Source organism: Carassius gibelio, chromosome A12, assembly GCF_023724105.1.
Source record: "Carassius gibelio isolate Cgi1373 ecotype wild population from Czech Republic chromosome A12, carGib1.2-hapl.c, whole genome shotgun sequence".
Lineage (NCBI taxonomy): Eukaryota > Metazoa > Chordata > Actinopteri > Cypriniformes > Cyprinidae > Carassius > Carassius gibelio.
In genome coordinates this window covers 1,954,430-1,960,429 of record NC_068382.1, presented here as the reverse complement: position 1 = coordinate 1,960,429, position 6,000 = coordinate 1,954,430, and positions in this window count along the sequence as shown.

The window sequence follows — 6,000 nt, the reverse complement described above, 5'->3', positions numbered from 1 at the left end:
TGTGTGTGTGTGTGTGTGTGTGTGTGTGTGTGTGTGTGTGTGTGTGTGTGTGTGAGTGGGGGAGAGGTGTGAGGTGTAAGGTGAGTGGCAGACAAGACAGGGAGAGAGAGAGGGACTTAAACATCTCTTTAATCACAAGAAAAAAATATTATTTTAAATTGTAATTTTTTTTGTTGTTGTTGCTAATTGTGCTGTTTTCATTACAGCTTAAGAAATATCTTAGGCCTTATCCTTTTCTGACAGTTTCAGGGATTAAAAAAAATCTAAAAATACTTATTTTAGCTGCAAATAATAATTTCAAACTCATTTGATACTGACCTCTGACACCCTGTGACATGACATTTATTTGAATTTACATAATCTCAACGATGTAACAGTAAAACTGTTCAGCTCACAGATGAAGACGAAGCTGTGATGCAAGCAGAACTATTTCACAAATGCTTAAAGGTTAATGAAATCATAACAAAACACTTTTAAATTATTTAAGGATTTGGTAACACTTTAAAATAATGTCTCAATTGTTAACATTAGTAAATGCATTGGTAACACTTCATAATAGTTGCACTCCTAGCTAAGCATTAGTAAATAGCCAGTTCATGCTTTATATATCCTTCTCCCAAAATTAATATTTTAGTAAGCATTTTATAAATACAGCTATAATTAAATTGTTCATAGTTTATATGCACATTTATTTTGAGGAGATTAAAGGCTGTTATCTTCCAAAATAAAAAATAAATAAAAAAATAAAAATAAACAAACACAGAACTAAAAAGGGAATCATTAATTGGCTTGTATTTTTAAATTGCAGCTTCCAAACATTTCAAAGCATTTTTTCATACAGATATCAAATCATTCTGAGGAAATATGCATAGTTTCACGACTTTACAACACTGTATGGACAACAGAAGATTTAAAAACGGTCAGACTTCTCAACTGACATGATCTCACTCTGGCCACTCTGTCTGTGTGAGGGAAGGGAGGGGGAGAGGGAGGGGGAGTGTGAGGGGGTTGGTGACTGACTGCATTTTTGGTGACTGACAGTGTGTGTGGATTGTAGGAAGGGGAGGTGCTATCTGGCAGAGAGAGAGACAGGGAGAGAGAGACCTAATCATCTCTTTAATCATCAGGGGGAAAAAAAATCAGTATTTTCAATGTTTATTGTTTTTGTTGTTGCTAATGGTGGTGTTTTTTCCTTTCATTACAGGTTAAGAAATCTCTTAGGCCTTATCCTTTTCTGACAGTTTTAGGGATTTAAAAACATCCTAAGAATCCTTATTTGTGTTGCAAATAATAATTTCAAACTCATTTGATACTGACCTATGACAACCTGTGACGTGACATGACATTTATTAATATCATGGATGTAACAGTAAAACTATTCAACTGACAGATAAAGCTGCAATGCAAGCAAAACTATTTCACAAATGCTTATAGGTCATTAAAATCATTACAAAACACTAATAAATTATTTAAGGATTTGGTAACACTGTAAAATAATGTCTAATTTGTTAACATTAGTAAATGCATTGGTAACACTTTATAATAACTGCACTCATTAGCTAAGCATTAGTAAATAGTTAATGATTATAAAGCCTTTTCCCTTAATAATAGTCATTATTAAGCAGTAATACATCTATAAATAAATTGTTCTTGGTTTAAAAGTACATATATTACAAAATAGATTAAAGTCTCGGTTGTCTTATAAAATAAATGAATAAACACAACCCAGTTTGATTCAGAATTCAGAAATATTTATTTCGAGATGCAATAAAAGGAAACTGTACACTTGAATAGCTTTTGAGCGATTATTGAAGGATTAGCATCACCTCCTCTTGTACGATGGTTTGAGGAATATATCTTCCAGATAGTACTGCCGCTCCCTATATGCATAGTATGCAGTTTTCGTAGGGCACCAACTCCCAGAGGGGGCACCATCCCAGTTGCTCAAAAAAAACAAAAAAAAACAAACATGCGCCATTCTCCCATCTGTGCTCGCGACCGCTCACACCTCATGTTTGCGGCTGAATGTTCGTAATTGATGGATGGACATCTATGCCTGGGTATAGGACATCAGCAATCAGGCACAGAGAAAAGAAAACTAAAGAAAAAAAAAACAGGCATAAAGTTGTCTTGACATTGGACATTCGAGAGTCTCAAATTTAGGGCCGGTCTCTAAAGTTACATGTGATATTGTTATACACTTTTCTAACGTCAGTAGCATTTGAAGAGAATGACTTACAGTCATAAAAACAACTGTAATTGTTCATCTAGGTGACAGCTATAATGCACAATTAATTTGAATGTTTGATATTTATTACAACAAACTGTAAGTCATATGTAAATTATGCTACTTTTTCACATGGGCTCAAATGCAAATTTGAAGCTCAATAGCATTTGTGTAAATGCATTGGTAACACTTTATAATAACTGCACTCATTAGCTAAGCATTAGTAAATAGTTCATGATTACAAAGCCTTTTCCCTTAATAATAGTCATTATTAAGCAGTAATACATCTATAAATAAATATAAAAATAAAGTGTTACTAAAGTTATATATATTGTTCTGTGTATGTGATTTCAAAGTCTAGATTGGTCGGATTAACCCTTTAACTGCCGCATCCCTTTAAACTTGATTGTCAGAGGGTTACTGTAAATGCTTATGCCCGGTGGGCACAGTTTTCCCAATGCCACCGGGGTGGCGTTGCACTGACGGCTTGAGCCCGACATCGCTGCTTGCAGCTATATTTATTATTATTATTCTTCTTCTCCATAATGAATCGCATTTTTGAGGGCCTAAACATATTCAAAAAGTCATGAAACTTTGCACACACCTCAGAACCGGCGAAAATGTACATATGATATGGGTTTCAGAAGTGGGTGTGGCAAAATGGCTCAACAGCGCCACCTATACACGTTCAACGGTGTGCGCCTCGAGCTACGTTTCATGTACATGTATGAAAATTGGTATACACATGTAACTCTCCAATACCTACAAAAAAGACTCTTGGACCAAAATTCTAAACCCAACAGGAAGTCGGTTATTTTTAATTTTATGAGCAAATTTTGTGTCATTTTTGTCATTTCCATGCGTTGTATTTTAACGAACTCCTCCTAGAGATTTATTCAGATAAACACCAAATTTGGTATGCCTAATCTAAAGGCCTTTGCGATGTTAAATTGCGAATATTTTGAGTTTTCGTTAATGGGCGTGTCCGTGGCGGCCTGGCGAATTTCGATGATTCGCCATGAAAAATGAAGTTGCTAGAACTCAGACATACAATGTCCAATCTGCCTCAAACTTCACATGGTTGATAAGACTCTGGAACTGAACAGATTGACATGCCCATATTCAGTTATAGTCATAGCGCCACCTATTGGCAACAGGAAGTGTCATATTTTATGCTCCGAAGAACTACTCCTAGAAATTTTTTGACATCAATGTCTTTTTTGTGGTCAGTCTAATCTAAAGGCCTGTGCGATGTTCAGTTGTGAAGATCTTGGGTTTTCGTTAAAAGGCTTGTTCATGGCGCCGCGACGAAGTTCGATGTCTCGCCATGGGAATAAAAGATGTTATAACTCAGGCATAAAATGTCCGATCTTCCCCAAACTTCACATGTGTGATAAGAGTCCTGGCCTGAACAGATCTGCAGGCCAATATTCCACCGTGTGTGGCAGAATGGCTCTATAGCGCCACCTATACACTTTCAACGGAGTGCGCCTCGAGCTATGTTTCACGTACATGTACAAAAATTGGTACACACATGTTACACTCCAATACCTACAAAAAAGTATCTTGGTACGAAATCCGGATCCCAACAGGAAGTCGGTTATTTTGAATTTTCCCTTCAAAATTGGTGTTGTTTTTGCCATTTTCAGGGGTTGTACTTTAACAAACTCCTCCTAGAGATTTATTCAGATCAACACCAAACTTGGTCAGTGTAATCTAAAGCCATTTGCGATGTTAAATTGTGAAGGACTTGAGGTTTCGTTAAAGGGCGTGTCCATGGCGGCCTGACAAATTTCGATGTTTCGCCATGAAAAAAGAAGTTGATGTTACTCAGACATACAATGTCCAATCTGCCCCAAACTTCACATGTTGGATGAGACTCTTGACCTGAACAGATCGACATGCCCATATTCAGTTATAGTCATAGCGCCACCTGTTGGCAACAGGAAGTGACATATTTTACACTGTGACAGACTATTTCTAGAAATTTTATGACATCAATGTCTTTTTTGTGATCAGTCTAATCTAAAGACCTGTGTGATGTTTAGTTGTGAAGATCTTGGGTTTTCGTTAAAAGGCGTGTCCATGGCGCCGTGACGAAGTTCGATGTCTCGCCATGGGAATAAAAGATGTTATAACTCAGGCATAAAATGTCCGATCTTCCCCAAACTTCACGTGTGTGATAAGGGTCCTGGCCTGAACATATATGAAGGCAAATATTCCATTGGGTGTGGCAAAATGGCTCGATAGCGCCACCTATACACTTTCAACGGAGTGCGTATGCACTTTCAACGGAGTGTGCATCGAGCTATGTTTCACGTACATGTACAAAAATCAGTACACACATGTAACACACCAATACCTACAAAAAAGTCTCTTGGTACGAAATCCGAATCCCAACAGGAAGTCAGTTATTTAGAATTTTCTCTGCAAAATTGGTGTTGTTTTTGCCATTTTCAGGGGTTGTACTTTAACTAACTCCTCCTAGAGATTTATTCAGATCTTCACCAAACTTGGTCAGTGTAATCTAAAGGCCTTTGCATTGTTAAATTGCAAAGATCTTGAGGTTTCGTTAAAGGACGTGTCCATGGCGGCCTGACAAATTTTAATATATTGCGATGAAAAGGAAGTTGCTGTAACTCAGACATACAATGTCCAATCTGCGCCAAACTTCACATGTTAGTTAAGACTTCTGCCCTTAACAGATCAACATGCCCATATTCAGTTATAGTAATGGCGCCACCTGCTGGCAACAGGAAGTGACATGTTTTAGGCTGCGACAAACTACTCCTATAATTTTTTTGAGATTAACATATATTTTGTGGTCAGTCTAATCTAAACGCCTGTGCAATGTTAACTTTTGGAGATCTTGAGTTTTTGTTAAAGGGTGTTTCCATGGCGCCATGACAAAATTTGATGTCTTGCCACAGCAAGAGAAGTTGTTGTAACTCAAGCATAAAATGTTCAATCTTCCCCAAACTTCACATGTTTGATAAAAGTCCTGGCCTGAACACATCTGAAGGCCAATATTCCATTATAATGATAGCGCCACCTGCTGGCAACAGGAAGATTGGCACATATATGGGATATACTTTGATATATTCAACTTATATTTAGGACATTAAATGCATATTTCTCAACGTTCACCTTTTTACTAAAGCCACACGATTGCTGTGAGCCCGGGTGCGAGGGCCCGTTCATCGCTGCTTGCAGCTTTAATTAGGGCCCGAGCACCGAGGTGCGAGGACCCTCTTGTATCTGCTTTGTTAGGGCCCGAGCACCGAGGTGCGAGAACCCTCTTGTATCTGCTTTGTTTATTATTAGGGCCCGAGCACCGAGGTGCGAGGACCCTCTTGTATCTGCTTTGTTTTTTATTAGGGCCCGAGCACCGAGGTGCGAGGACCCTCTTGTATCTGCTTTGTTTATTATTATTAGGGCTCAAGCCTGGAGGGCGAGAGCCCTATTGTTTTCCTTAGGATTATTTGTTATTATTATTATTATTTTTCTTCAAGGTTTCGGGGGCTTTTGGGGTCCTTAACATGCTTAAAAAGTCTTGAAAATTGGCACACACATTGGAACCTGCGGCCATTAGGGGCGGGCAGAGACTGATACACAGGCGTGGCACAGGGGCTCTACAGCGCCCCCTGGAATACTGAGGGCCATATATCATACATACTTGCACGTAGACACACGAAACTCTGTACACATGTAGATCTCATCAAACCAAACAACTTTCGTACTGCATGTCATAGGCTCCGCCCAACAGGAAGTTG